Source organism: Dipodomys spectabilis, unplaced genomic scaffold (genome assembly GCF_019054845.1).
Source record: "Dipodomys spectabilis isolate Male_0828 unplaced genomic scaffold, ASM1905484v1 ptg000526l, whole genome shotgun sequence".
Taxonomy (NCBI): Eukaryota; Metazoa; Chordata; class Mammalia; order Rodentia; family Heteromyidae; genus Dipodomys; species Dipodomys spectabilis.
In genome coordinates this window covers 1027100-1042500 of record NW_024871203.1, presented here as the reverse complement: position 1 = coordinate 1042500, position 15401 = coordinate 1027100, and the positions used below count along the sequence as shown (strand labels likewise).

General features: G+C 39.3%; 1 protein-coding gene across 1 annotated transcript in view; it reads left to right on the top strand.

Moving 5' to 3' along the window:
• The window catches only part of Pola1 (DNA polymerase alpha 1, catalytic subunit), a 314048-nt gene that overhangs the window by 237311 nt on the left and 61336 nt on the right, over window positions 1–15401 (top strand). The gene's annotated exons all lie outside the window — the stretch shown is intronic.

The window sequence follows — 15401 nt, the reverse complement described above, 5'->3', positions numbered from 1 at the left end:
TATATTTTGAAAATGCTATTTTCTATAGAGTTTAGTAATTGTAATAAAGTAAGCATAAGGCAACGTGATCATTGGGCCTACAAAAACCAGATATTACCACAAAAAAATAGACCTGGAGTGTGTCTCTGCTGTTCACTAAAAGCCTAGGTTCATTTTGAGAGAGAGGAATGGGGTGGAGTTCTTTTATTGACTCCATCCTAAGAGAGTATATAGGCACCTCAGCCCATATGATCAGGTGCTGCCTGGAACCTTTGCACCCGGTGTTTCCTTATACAAGACTTCAGGCACCGTGGGACTTAATGGGTCTGGGAAAAGCTTTGTTACATAACTTAAAGTATTTGAAAATGTCGTGACAAGTGCATGGTTTTTCTTCCTACCTGAAAATCACATTGACAACTTTTCTATTACCTGGAAAAAATAAAAAAGGCAAATTTACACATTTTTCTTATTAGTTACCTACAGAGTGTTTATGTTGTTTGTCAGCGAATATCAATTCAGCATTTTGTTGGTCGGTATTAGGACTGGAGGCAACCTCAACAGCACAGAAAAATCGACAACCATTGCAGGATTTTCTCACCTAAGAATCAAAATGCAGCCCTTGATTTGGTCTGCTGTCAATCCCAGACATAATTAACGTCACTTGTTCTATCTCCAAGGTAGGACAGAAATTACTAATGTCTTGAGTTGGTTTTTCTGTCCTTGGATATAAAATATTTTACAGCTAAGGAAAGACTTGGTTTAAATATTAGTCTTTTGTCTTTAGATGTTCAGCAAGCATCTCCACAGCTTAATCTTGAAGAATTAGTGAAGGTTATATAGAGAAGAAATTCCTTCTATTCATTAATAAATAACTCGGTTGTAGAAATTTGTTCTTGGCTAATATACTTATTATAATATAATTTAATAGCTGTTTTTCTTTTGGCCCCAGTGATTTTTTTTCTTAGAGGTGGTTTTTGAGTTGGAAAAATTAAATACTGATTCTCTGATAAATGGTCTGTTTGTCAGGTCAGTTCGCTGTTTGGGGAATGAATATATTCGAACTTGCTATTATCTTCTGAATCTATCCATCCTCTGTTGTTCCCTCCATGACTTTAGATTCTCCAGGGACTGAATCCTCTTCCATACAGCTCTAAATTTCTTCCCTGAGAGCCCAGATTGGGGTATTTCATGATCAGCAGTTTTCAAAAAGTCCAGTGACTCTTGGAGACATGGAGAATTTTAGCCAGAACATTTGGAGACTTAGCCCAGCTTCTTGGAGAACATTCAGTAGCATACACGTTTCCCTGGGGAAAAAAAAAAAAAAAGATAGGAGAAAATATGGTAGCCACTTGGAAGCTTTTTGCTTGTAAAAGAGGAAAATCTATTGTTAGAATCTCTATATTCACACTGCTTACTGTTTTACCATTTTAAAAGTTTAAAATTTGGGATGCTTTTTTGTTGTTGTTTTTGTCTGTTTCTAATACACTATTCAGCAAATCAGGGCAAAAAAATGGCACTAAGAGAATTGACAGGCTCTTTTACATTGTCAGAAGATGAAATAAAATGGAACAAGAAGGGTACAAAATGTATGGGTCTGACAGAAGGAACTTTGTGAAATGTTCCAAGAACACTTTTGTTTTATTTGTTGAATTTGAGCTATTGAAACCATTTTTTTCTTTGAGCTTCATCCTGCTTATTATTCCTAAATTATAGTTTAGGAAGGAGTGAGTTTTACACACTTAGGGCATTGACAGATCATGCAATAATGCTAAGTGGTATCAGGGTATTTGTTAGTGGTAGAGTGTGTGTGTGTGTATGCGCCTGTGTGCCTGTGTGAGTGTGTGTGTGTGTGTGTGTGTGTGTGTGTGTGTGTGCGCACGCGCGCGCGCGCACAACCAGTCCTGAAGCTTGAACTTGGAGCCTAGAGAGTTATCCCTGATCTTTTTAGCTCAAAGCTAGTGCTTTACCACTTTTAAGTCACATCTCCACTTCACCTTTTTGTGTGTGTGTGTGTGTGTGTGTGGTTAATTGGAGACAAGATTCTCATGGACTTTCCTGCCTGGGCTGGCTTCAGACCATAATCTTCAGGCGTCAGCTTCCTGAGCATCTAGGATTACAGGTGTGAGCTACTAGTGCCTAGCTTGGTGGTAGAATTTGAACTCAAATTCCGGGTCATAAATACCAGGGGATCAGATGCATCTGATAACTGTCTCCTTTGTGTTGCTTGAGGCATATCAAAAAATCAAAGTCCACAGATTCTGTGCTTAGACACTCAAATTCATGTATGAGATAGAGATAAAGCTTAATAACCAATAAATTTTTAGAAAGCCCTTTCAGATAATTCTAATGGGTAGCCAAGTTTGGAAACCCCTCTCCTAGATACCCTGAACAGAACAGTTGGATGGATTCTAGATTTTTAAAAAGAACTTATTACAAGTCATCGGGGAAGGAAGAACAAAAATAGTCAGTGGTTCTGTGGTCTAAAGGAAAACATTATAAGGGGAAGTTCTATATATTTAAGTTAATATAATGTGTATAAAATTCACTTCTTTTATAAGCTGAAGTGCAATTTGGTCTTCTCTGTTGCTCAAGGAAGGACTAGTACTTAAAAATGAATTTAAAATCTGTTGGAACTGCAGCACAAATACACTTACTCACTTTGGATCAAGAACAGAACACCAGTAGATGTTAACATCAAAAACTTGTGAAAAATGATAGTGGTATCATTAGAATGAAATCCTAGGATCATCTGTTAACAAGTACCTTGTTGCTGGTATATGAAGTATTGTTGTAGACTCTCTTCCTTTATTGTCAGTACCTGGCAACATTTCCTTCACTGAGATTGTTTTTACCATTTCCATTATAAAGCCTGCATTTTAAAAGTTGTAACAGGATGGTGGATTTAATTTTTGTTTGAAACTTGGCAGTTTGACTTGGGGGGAAAAAACACATACAAATTATTTGAAAGAGGTTTATTTATTTTTACAGTGAAAAGTAGCTGTGTCAAAGCTTTTTATGTGCTTTGCTTTCAAATGAAAGTTTACAGGCCATTAGTCCATAATGTGTATTAACCCCATTTGGTATTTTTCCCTTTCCTTTAAAATGGTCAAGGACTGTTATTCACTTTGGTGAAGTGTTTACTGAATGCTCACTGTAACTACATAACATTTTTAAAAATCTTATTTCTCTGGGACTTTGGCATTATTACCGTAACCGCTGCAGAATGTACACAGATGGCATAATGGATCCAAAGGAGGTTTTAGAAGAATATTGTGGCAATAGATGAAGTAAAAAATCCATTTCCCGGATAGCAGCACGAAATGGTCCTAGTTGTCTGCTTCATCCCATGGTGCCTTGGCCTGAGTAGGGATAAGTGAACAGTTTGGGAAGACGTGAATCACTTGAAATCTTTGCCTAGTTGCCTAAATTGAGGTCTGCAGAAAAATATAGGAAGTGGGAGCGGGGGGGCCAGGAAGTCTTTTACTTTTCTCAATGGAACCCTTTTTTGCGTTGCTTATTCAACAACAGTAAAAACAATACACACCTGTAGATCCTGTGTCAGGGGAAGCAAGATGGATAGCTGCTGCTCCCTGCCCTGGATGGGTTTAGAGAGTGTTGGGGAAAGAAGATTCATCAGCAGTCAAGTGTGGTGTGGTGTGGCCTGAAGTGTAGTATGGCCTGCATGTCACCACCAACCTGGTCAAATTACCTTGGAAGCAAAGGGAGGGAGCCACTCGTTAGCATTTTACTTCAAGGTTTGGTCTTTATTTCAAGACAGAAATTTGTTTTCTTCTCTTATTCTTTCTTCCCAGATGCTTGCCTCCTTTTATCATGTGTCAGCTGTATGTAGTAGGATACTTTGATTAGCTGGCGAGGACCGCTGTAACAAACTACCACAGCTCAGGTGGATTAAAGAGCAGAAGAGTATTTGCTCACCGTTTTCTGGAGGCTTGTTTTCTAGACTCTATTCTGAGGTCAAGGTTGCTGTCATCTGCAGCATCTCTCTTTGGCTTTAAAATTGGCCAGTTTCCCGTATCTTCACTCTGTGCTTAATTTCTTTTTCCTAATAAGACACCAGTTATTGGATTAGGGCCCTTCCTAAGACCTCTTTTGAACTTAATTGTCTTTTTAAAGGCTATGGGCGGGCACCAGTGGCTCATGCCTGTAATCCTAGCTACTCAGGAGGCTGAGATCTAAGGATCATGGTTCAAAGCCAGCCTGGACGGGAAAGTCTGTGAGAGTCTCATCTCCAATTAACTAGCAGAAAACCAGAAGTGGTGCTGTGGCTCAAAGTAGTAAAACACTAGACTTGAGCAAAAAAGCTCAGAGACGGTGCCCAGGCTCTGAGTTCAAGCCCCATGAATGACAAAAATAAAATGTGAAAATAAAAATAAAATAAAAAGTCAATGCCTCCACATATAATCATAAAAGGTTTTGGACTTCAACTATACTTCAGCACCATTTTTGGAGTCTACCATCACAGATGGTCTACTGGGTGAAGTCTTGTATAAACTCTTATCTGGCATTTGTCTGCCAGAACTGGAACACGAGGATTTAGCACCGTTGAAGAAAGTAGTTAGAGTTACAGCACAAGTTAAAATAGACGGTGACTTAACCTTACATGTAGCATGTGTTGGGAAGCCAGACCTCTCAACAGGAATGTCTTTAAGCCTAGAAGACCTATCTTCAGCGATCCTCTGGTTTTCACAGAGGGCTATGGGCAGCCTGCTGATCCACAGCCTCCTACACTGCACCTACAGAGGCAGCTGCGTGCTTCAGGCCTTCACCCGGTGAAATGTTGCTTTCACTTCTCATGAGCTTTGCTCTTACCTGTTCTCCTACTCACTTTCTTCTTAAAGTTATCTATCCATCTTTTTTTTTTTTTTTTTGGTCAGTCATGGAGCTTGAACTTAGGGCCTGGGTGCGATCCCTGAGCTTTTATTATGCTCAAGGCTAGTGCTCTACCACCACCAGAGCTCCACTTCTGGTTTTCTGGGTGGTTGATTGTCCATAAGACTCTCATAGACTTTCCTGCCTGGGCTGGCTTTGAACCATGATCCACAGATCTCAGCCTCAATAGCTACGATTACAGGCGTTGAGTCACTAGCACCCAGCCTCCATCCACTGTTTGTTATTGCCTATTCTGTCTTTTCTTTAGGATGATCGTTTCTGTGGGCATTTCTAATTTCTGTTACTGCTACCCAGAACCGGGCTGTTCCTTTGTATGGTGCTTTACAGTTTCCTGTTGTCCTTTCATGGTGTGACGCAGGTACTCACAACAGCCCTGTGATGTAGCACTGGCTGTGCCATTCTATCGAAGAAGGAATTGAGTTATTTAAATGTTTTCTTCTTTTGCTGTCCTCTGTGACCTTTCTGAGTGCCCTTCTTATAGTGGTTATCTTGAATTGTTTTATTATACTTGCTCTTTCTCACTGGGTTCATTGAGACTGAGGGTCGATTCTTATAGCTAGCTCACTGAATATTTGGCGAGAGAATTCTTAGTAGAAAATAAGCCATTTCAAGGACTTTAAAAGAATTAGTCCTAGGAAACAGTTCTGTCCATGCCCGGGGAGCAATTTTAGGTAAAGTTCTAGAACTATGTGGATTGCTTGACTTGAGTCAGATGTGCCATAAAGTTATGAGAGTTCCTTGACATTTGCAGATTGAAAGTAGCTCTTCAACTCTTTGTAAGTGCTACTGAAGGCAAGTGGCATGTACCTGTCATTTTGCTGATGCCACATTTGAATTGAAGTAAAGGGTGATCAGGCCACTTAACGAGTGAGTGAACCACGCTAGCTGCAAGATCCTGTTCTGCTCACTATCCGCTGAATAGTTCCACTCATAAAGTGCTAACTAACAGTTGTATTACTTCTTAGGAAAAGATCTCTGAAAGAAAGACAATAGCTCAGACCAAACCATGAAGGGGCCTACAAAGGTGTTATCTTTTTAAAACCAGAAGCTAAGAGTTTTGTGGAAGAAATGACATGCTTTAGTGTGGATGGGAATTTGGAGATTTTTTAAGAGTCTCAAGGCAGCTTTTAATGTTAAGGATTTCCACTGTATGCAACAAACTGCTAAAGCCAAACTGAGAGTTTTGTTGTTGATAGAAGCACTGGAATAAAAGAAGCCAAGAACTCCTGGAGTCCTTCTCAAACAATTAACATTCTTAGCACTGGCCTGTTAAATGCTGAGTATTAAAAACAAAGCTGTCAGCCTGACACTGAAGGCTCATTTCTGTAATTCTAGCTACTCAGGAGGCTGAGATTTAAGGATCCTATTCAAAGCCGGCCCGGGCAGGAAAGTCTCTAAGACTCTAACACACACACACACCACACACACACAGAGTGTTAGAGAGTGTCTATCTAGTCCACTTATTCTTTTTTCTTTTTTTTGGGGGGGGGGTGTCCGGTCGTGGGGCCTGAACTCTGGGCCTGGGCGCTGCCCCTCAGCAATTCAGCTCAAGGCTAGCGCTCTACCACTTGAGTCACAGCGCCACTTCCTGCTTTTTTCTTTTTCTGCTTATGTAGTGCTGAGGAATTGAACCCAGGGCCTCATGCATGCAAGGCAAGCGCTCTACCACTGAGCCACCTTCCCAGCCCGTAGTCCACTTATTCTTATGCCATTTTTTTTTGTCAGTTTTGGAGGATTAAACTCAGGGCCTGGACTCTGTCCCTGAGCTCTTTTGCTCAAGGCTAGTGCTCTACCACTTTGAGCCACAGTTCCACTGCCAGTTTTTGAATGGTTAATTGGAGATGAATCTCATGGAGACATTTCTGCCCAGGCTGGCTTTGAACTGCAATCCTCCGATTTTAGTTTCCTGAGTAGATAGTATTACAGGCATGAGCCACCAGTGCCCCGATTCTTATGCCACTTTTTAAAGCCATGGGTTGGGTTAGCTAACTCGAAAACTTGGTGAATTTTACAAATTGAGCCTTTTCTGTACTTTTAATAACTAATACCAGGTGAAGTACACACAAAATGCAATTCACACTTACCAAAAACATAGAAAAGTAAACAAATTCAATCAAGCATGTTTGTTCTTCTTAAAATTACATCTTTGGTAATTGAAAAAATTCTTTGCAAAATAGATTTTGAGGTAGGTGACTTTAAAATTGATTTTTCTTTGATCTTATTTATTTTATTTTTGGGGGGGGGGGGTCCGGTCGTGGGGGCCTGAACTCTGGGCCTGGGCGCTGTCCCTCATCTCTTCAGCTCAAGGCTAGCGCTCTACCACTTGAGCCACAGCGCCACTTCTGGCTTTTTTCTTTTTGCTTATGTGGTGCTGAGGAATCAAACTCAGGGCCTCAGGCATGCAAGGCAAGCGCTCTACCACTGAGCCACCTTCCCAGCCCTGATTTTATTTTTTTAAATAACTATGTTCTTAATTGTTTAATTGTTACATGATCTTAGGATATGAGGCTAAGTAGATACTTGTTTATTGTTTGAAAGTGATTATAGAAAGTAAAGGATTTTGAAAATAGAAAAGTGAGAGTTTGGGACCTACCAGGATGAAGCCCTCTGATTAAAAAAGGGCCAGTTGTGATGGTGCATATCTGTAATCTCAGTTAGTCAGGAGGTAGAGACAAGAAGATCATGGTTTCAGGCCAGCCAGGGGAAAAGCAAGATACCTTCTCTGACAAAACAAACTAAACACAAAGGATTGGAGGCTGTCTTAAGTGGTAGAGAACTTGCCTAGCAAACTCAAGGCCCTGAGTTCAATCCCCAATGTTACAAAAAAAAAGTGGGTAAAGTTTGTTATTTTACATATTAGTTTTAATCTTTAATGGCATGGGGAAATGCAATGTAATGGTAAAGTACAAAACTTAGTGGTCATTGTGACTTTAATTTGTGGTAATAAGCACGAATGGGAAAATTTAAATGGACTGCTAAATTTTATAGCCATTATCTCTTGGTGCATTATAAATCATTTTTATTTTTTCCTTTATACTTTTATATATTTTCTAAGTTATATATGCTGAGCGTTATTGCTTTCTTTTTTGCTTAAGGCTAGCACTTTACCTCTTGAGTGACAACTCCACTTCCAGGTTTCTTAATAAAAAAAATTCAGTTAGACATGGTAGTATGTGTATTTTTAATGCCATCAGGAGAAAATAGGAGTTCAGAACTACCCAGGACTACATAGTAAATTAAAACCCAGCCTGAAGTACACTCTGAGATCCTTGCCTCAAAAAACAGACAGGCATAATCCTGCTGGCTCATACCTATAATCCTAGCTACTCAGGAGGCTGAGATCTGAGAATCATAGTTTGAAGCCAGCCTGGGCAGGAAAGCCTGAGAAACTCTTATCTCCAATTAACTACCCCAAAAAAGCCAGCAGTAGAGCTGTGGTTCAAGTGGTAGAGCACTAGCCTTGAGCAAAAAAGCTCAAGGACAATGGCCAGGCCTCAAGTTCAAGCCCCAGGACCAGCACTAAAATTTTATGAGAGAGTTTACTCAACTAAAATAATTATTCAAACAACTATGAAATATAACATACTAATGAACTCAAATCATTTTTCTCTCCATACATTTTTTTTCTCGTCAAACCTAACCTTGTTTCTCAAAGTGTGATCAGTATACCGGAAGCATAGGCGTCACCTGGGAACTTGTTAGAAACGTAAAAGCTCACACTTTCCCAGACCTACTGCATCAGACCTGAATTTTAACAAGATCCCCCCAGGTGATTTCTAGGCATATTAAAGTATGGAAAGCCCAGACTAAGACATCCTCCTCCCTTGATAACTGATACCTACTTCCATTTTATTAATTCATTCATTAGAGATGTCCTTTTGGTAAAACTTGAAAATGACAAATGTACGGGTTACAGAAGGGCTACTCGAGTTTAAGGTAGTACTCTTATCACAACTTGGTCTTTTGAACACAATCTACAATGAAGCTAAAAGTGAAATAGCCTGACAAAGGCCCAAGAAGGACAAAAGCAAGAAAACGTGAGCTCTTCCACTTTATGTCTTCTTAACTAGAAGGAATAAGGGAGAAGTAACATAGGAGTTGTCAAAATACTACTTAGTTTCTTTAGTTCTGTGGCTTAATAAATGAGAGAACCGAGGCTGGGAATGTGGCTTAGTGGTAGAGTGCTTGCCTAGCATGCATAAAGCCCTGCGTTCCGTTCCTCAGTACCACATAAGCAGAACAAGCCAGAAGTGGTGCTGTGGCTCAAGTAGTAGAGTGCTAGCTTTGATTAAAAGAAGTTCAGGGACAATGCCCAGGCCCTGAGTTCAAGCCCCAAGACTGGTAACAAAAATTTTTTTTAAAAAATAAATGAGAGAACTAGAATATAGCTCTCTACCCACTTCATGTAAGGGCTACTCATTCCTTCTTGAGCTTCATTACAGCATTGATTTATCATGTTTGTGAAAATGTCATGGTCTTGAACTACTTCTTAATAGAAACATGATTATTTTGCTTATATCTTTGCCACTGAAGTTTCCTTTATAACCAGGCACCAATTAGCTCACGCTTATAATCTTGGCTACAGGAAGCTACAATCCACAGTATCATGGGTTGAAGCCAGCCCAGGCAGAAAAGTCTGTGAGACTCTATCTTGAAAATAACCAGCAAAAAGCTGAGATGAAGGTGTGGTTGAAATGGTAGGGATCCATCACATAAGGCCAGGAAGTTCAAACACTGGTACCAGCAAAATAAATGAATGAATAAAACTTACTTTGGAATTTACTTTTCTTGCTAGTGCTGACTTTTATGTGCTGTTTCTATGCTCACTACAGTAATGACAATAATATTTTCCATTAGTACCATCGAGCCCCATCACACTTCGTTTCTCTGAGTACTGCCAATTTTGTCTTCATTTTTGTTTTGTTTTTAACTAAAGATGACTTTACAGGATAACAGAAGAGAAACTACATTTTCCAGGAAATTGTCACCTTAATTGCTTTGCCCTAAAATAGAAGCATCTTGTCTCTGTACATTTTCTTTTGTCCTCTTCAGGAAAGCTAAGTTAGTGTATGAAAGTATATGCCATATATTTGGACAGCAAAAAATCTGGATTCTAATTTTGTGCCTTTTCTTTGAGCCCATTTCTATAAAGGTTCTCATCTTTTGCATTTCTATGTCCACAGGGACCTAAGAAAAAAAGCATGCTACAGTGACATGCATGTTACTGATCTTGTAAAATCATTTCTTCTTACTATCTTTTCAATGAGCCACTTCCTTTTCCCTTTCACGATGATAGTTCAACACAAAAACAAGGACACCAGATGTTGTAGTATCTAGGTGATAAAGCAAACTTTGGTGGTCTTTGGTTGTGAAACATATTGTCAGTTTTTTGAATGTTGCAATTGGGAACAACCTGATAAGATTTTCTTTCATGTATTTTGAAAATACATACTTCTATCAGCAGCAAGGGAAAAAGTATTAAACTATTTTCAGGCAGTTAGATCATAATATGAGCTAATCACTTTATTTTGAAGAAAAGTATTTTTAAACAGTTGAGCTAGTGAATTTACTTTTAAAATGTATTGTGCTTACACAGTAGATGGTTTTATTTCCATGATGTTTTTTACTACATAATTATACATCTTAATTACGTAATTACTATCATAATTATTATGTAATTGCATGTACTTCCACTAATTACAAAATCAGGAAGTGTAATTATCTAGTAAAAACTTTATGAAATTTCATGCACTAAAAATTACTTAAAAGGCTATTCCAGTGGTCTAGTGGAAGGCTTTCCACCATGGTTAGTCTTATCTGACTTTTGAACTTGAACTCATAGGCCAAGACCAGAAGAACAACTATAAACAGACCAACACTAAACTGAGTCTTGTGGTATAGATAGCATAGCCTTTGTCCTTTTATGAGTTAAAAATCAAAGAATGTTCTAATTCCTTTGAGAATGTGTACAAATATCTTGTGCTTGAGACAGGCTTTACAAAAACCAGCAATGGGTATTTCTTAGGAAAAAATGGATTGGTAGAATGAACCATCAGAGCTTTTAGGTTAAAGAATGGCCAGGCATTCTATAATTTTATAATAAGAGCATATTTAGGTATCTCTGCCCTTTAAGGGCAATAATAATAGTAATTCTGATCCTTTAGTTTGGAGAGGATTTTTCCAATTTATGTTTATATTTACTGCGATGTAAGCAAACCTATCAAAAGAGCATGTTCTTTTTCTACTGCTTGATGTCAAGCAGCTTTTGAGACATAAACATAAATGCACAAACATGTAACATCAGACCCTAAATAAAGACAGAAGGTTTAATTCAATAAAGCTATGATGTCTTTACCATTCAAAAAGACATACAAATTGCACAGTGAAACAATAGTCATGACAGCAAATTAGATATGACATCTAAATTACACTACAAAGAGAAATCCCGGAACCATTTTTGGTCTGTAAGAGTCTATTTTAGCCTAGGTTTAAAACTCAGTTTAGAGGCTGCTTTATTGTCTAAGTGGGGTAATGTTGTAGAAGACTAATTGGAGGTTGGTTGAATTAATTGCACATTAATTAGGAGGAAAGGGCTTATAATATTCATGGCAAAGAAGAGAGTAGATACTTTATCGTGACAGAATGTTTCAGGAATGAGTATTCATCACTTCTTGGCCTTTGGATAAGAAGATAAAGAAATGAATATTAGATGATTGATATTTGTGTAACATTATATACTATATATTATTTATATATTATATAGTCTATTACTAACTAAATAAAGCACTTGGGGTTGGATATAGCTACACTGCATTTTCTTTCCTCTGAATTAATGTTTGAAATGTACTGAAACAGCCACTTAAGATGAATCATAGTTACTTCTTTTTAAAAAGCATCTTTAAATATTATTTAAGTGCTACAGTCTTAGAAATAGGTGACATTCCATTTTTCTTTTAAAGCTTTTTGAAGAGACATGCTTGTAAAGTTTTTTATATAAATTATGGAAATTATAATTTTTGTGCCAACTAAAATTTCTAATAAATAGGATTTTTTAAAGTTCTTAAACAGTGGTTGGGGGTTTAGCTCAGTGGAAGAGAACTTGCCTGGCAAGTGCAAGGCCATGAATTTAGTTCTCAGCTCTAGGGGAAACAAGGGTAAGTTCTTAAAAAGCTGAGTGCCAGTGGCTCGCACCTGTAATTCTAGATCATTAGGAAGCTGAGATCTGAGGGTCACAGTCTGAAGTTAGCTCAGGCAAGTAAGCATGTGAGACTTATTCCAATTAACCACCAAAAAGCCAGAAGAGGAGCTGTGGCTCAGACAGTAGAGTGGTAGAGTGTTAGTCTTGAGCAGAAAAGCTCAGGGACAGCACTTAGGTCCTAGTTTAAGCCTCAGTCCTGGCACACACAAAGAAGTTCTTAAGCAATTTAGAAACATCAGTCCCATTTGCTTCAAGCAAATTAAAGGAATTATAGTCATTCAGAATTGTTTCATGGTCTCCAGTGTTTGCAATTAAAACAGGTTTAGTCTGTCTGTAGTACAGTATTTTTCTTTTAAGTAGCTAGGTGGGGATTATGTTTAAACAGCATATTCTTTTCCTCCTTACACATGTCCTGGAATTGAATATCTATTTTTAATTTTTTTATTTCTTATTTTTTTTTTTTATTGTAAGGCTACTGTACAGAGGGGTTACAGTTACACGTGTAAGGTAATGAGTACATTTCCTATCAAGCATTGTTACCCCCCTCCTTTGTTTTTCCCCTACTATTCCTTCCCTCCCCACCTCTCTAAGTTCTCCCTCCCCCCCCCCCCCCAAGTTGTAAAGTTTGTTTTCAGCATATTGTCTTGTATGTCTCATTGTTATAAATGGGTCAACCTGGGGCTGGGAAGGTGGCTCAGTGGTAGAGCGCTTGCCTTGCATGCATGAGGCCCTGGGTTCCATTCCTCAGCGCCACATAAGCAAAAAGATAAAAGCTGAAAGTGGCGCTGTGGCTCAAGTGGTAGAGTGCTAGCCTTGAGCTGAAGAGCTGAGGGACAGCGCCCAGGGCCAGAGTTCAGGCCCCATGACTGGACCCAAAAAATAAAAAAATAAATGGGTCAACCTGTATCCTTCCTTGTTTCAGCATTTTGTTATTTCCCTTCCCCTCCCCAAATTAGAAAAATGTATATGCACGATCCAGGGCACTGGAATCAAATATAGTGACAACAGGGGTTATACCACAGGGAGAAGAACATGCAAAAGAAGCAAAAAAAATCACATAGTACATTAAAAACAACAGTGACAAAGGAAAAAAAAACTCTTGTGTCCCTATCTTGGGGTTCCTTTCGCTTAGCATCATCTTATATGGTCATGTGTACATAGCTTTTGATCTTTTCTGCATGTCTGGTAAGATTATCCTAGACATATACTAGTTATTGCAGATAAGGGAAACCATAGGACCTATGTTGCTTTGGGTCTGGCTTACTTCACTTAATAAATTTTTTTCCAAGTCTTTCCATTTTCTAACAAATGCGGCGGCATCTTTCTGATGGAGGCATAGGATTCTATTGTTAACTGTACAGTGATAACATTTCTGCTTATGGTTTCATAAGTATTTACAGCATTGTTTCTCACATATCCTCTTAAATTTTTGCTTTTTTTTTTGGTCTGTCATGGGGCCTGAACTGTGGACCTGGGCACTGTCCCTCAGGTCTACAGTTCAAAGTTAGTGCTCTACCACTTGAGCCACAGCGCCACTTCCGGCCTTTTCTGCTTCTGTGGTGCTGAGGAATCGAACCCAGGGCTTCATGCATGCAAGGCAAGCACTCTACCACTGAGCCACCTTCCCAGCCCTTGCTTTTGTTTTGTATTTTCCTTTATTTTTTTTTTTTTTTGGGTCCGATCATGGGGCCTGAACTCTGGGCCTTGGCACTGTCCCTCAGCTCTTCAGCTCAAGGCTAGGACTCTACCACTTGAGCCACAGCGCCACTTCCGGCTTTTTTCTTTTTGCTTATGTGGTGCTGAGGAATTGAACCCAGGGCCTCAGGCATGCAAGGCAAGTGCTTTAACCGCTGAGCCACCTTCTCAGCCCCTGTATTTTCCTTTATTATTGCCAACTAGTGCAGGTTTAATTTTGAAAATTACATAATGTTTAAACTGCTGTTTTGTTTTATTTTGCTTTCAGTTCTTGCCTTTTCTTTTTTTTTTTTTTTTTGGTCCGGTCATGGGGCCTGAACTCTGGGCCTGGGCGCTGTCCCTTAGCTCTTCAGCTCAAGGCTAGTGCTCTACCACTTGAGCCACAGCCCCACTTCCGGCTTTTATCTTTTTGCTTATGTGGTGCTGAAGAATCGAACCCAGAGCCTTATGCATGCAAGGCAAGCGCTCTACCACTGAGCCACCTTCCCAGCCCTCTTGCCTTTTCTTTACATTGGCATATGTTTTTGTCATCCTATATAATTCTTCAGATTGTTTATAGTCGTATAAAAGAATCAGCCAGCCGGGCGCCCGTGGCTCACGCATGTAATCCTAGCTACTCAGGAGGTTGAGATCTGAGGGTCACGGTTCAAAGCCAGCCCGGCCAGGAAAGTCGTGAGACTCTGATCTCCAATAAAAACCATTAGAAAAGTGGAAGTGGTGCTATGGCTCAAGAGGTAGAGTATTCATTTTGAGCTGAAGAGCGCAGGGACAGCGCCCCGCCCCAGAGTTCAAGCCCCATAACTGACCCCCCCCCCCCAAAAAAAAAAGAAGAATCAGCCATAACTTTCGTAGTCTAATTGCTTCGTGGTGTCTCTTATCAGTCACATTTTCATATTATTAGTTCATTCTAATTTATTATGTTGTACTATCATGTCTTTAAAGCGACTTCTTATATACAAAGACAACCCAGCTTATTCTTTTGTGTGTGTGTCTGTGTCTGTGTGTTGATGCTGGGGCTTGATCTCAGTGCCAAGGTGCTGTCCCTAAGCTTTTTTGCTTAGGGCTATTAGTGCTCTACCACTTAGGCCATGGATCCACTTCTGGGTTTTTGGTGGTTAATTGAAGATAAGAGTCTCATGGACTTTCCTGCCTGAGCTAGCTTTGAACCAGGTTCCTCCTCTCAGCTTCCTGAGTAGCTAGAATTACAGGTGTGAGCCAGAGCTGACTTAAGGTAGCTCTTCCTGTAGTTGCCATGAATTTACTTCACTTCATCTGTATTCTTTTCCCCTGTGACCAACAGGATGGTAACAAGACAGAATTAACATTGGTTGAATTTTCTCTGCGTAAAGGCCCTGGGAAATCTCTAATCTTTCTTTCCTTAGTCTGTGAACTCTGTGAGCCTTAGTACCATCCCTTGGACCTTAAGGCATAAATTAGCTGTGCTCAGAGCAAAAAATAAAAAAGAAGTTTGCTGGCTAATTTTAGACATTAATATGCGTTTCTCATTTTAAAACATTTTGTAAAACCAAACTCACAACTAGAATCACAAAACAAGTCTTTATGTAGGTTCGTTTCTCCCTTTGTCTCATTTCCTTGCTCTGTAGTTCTACTCAGTTCA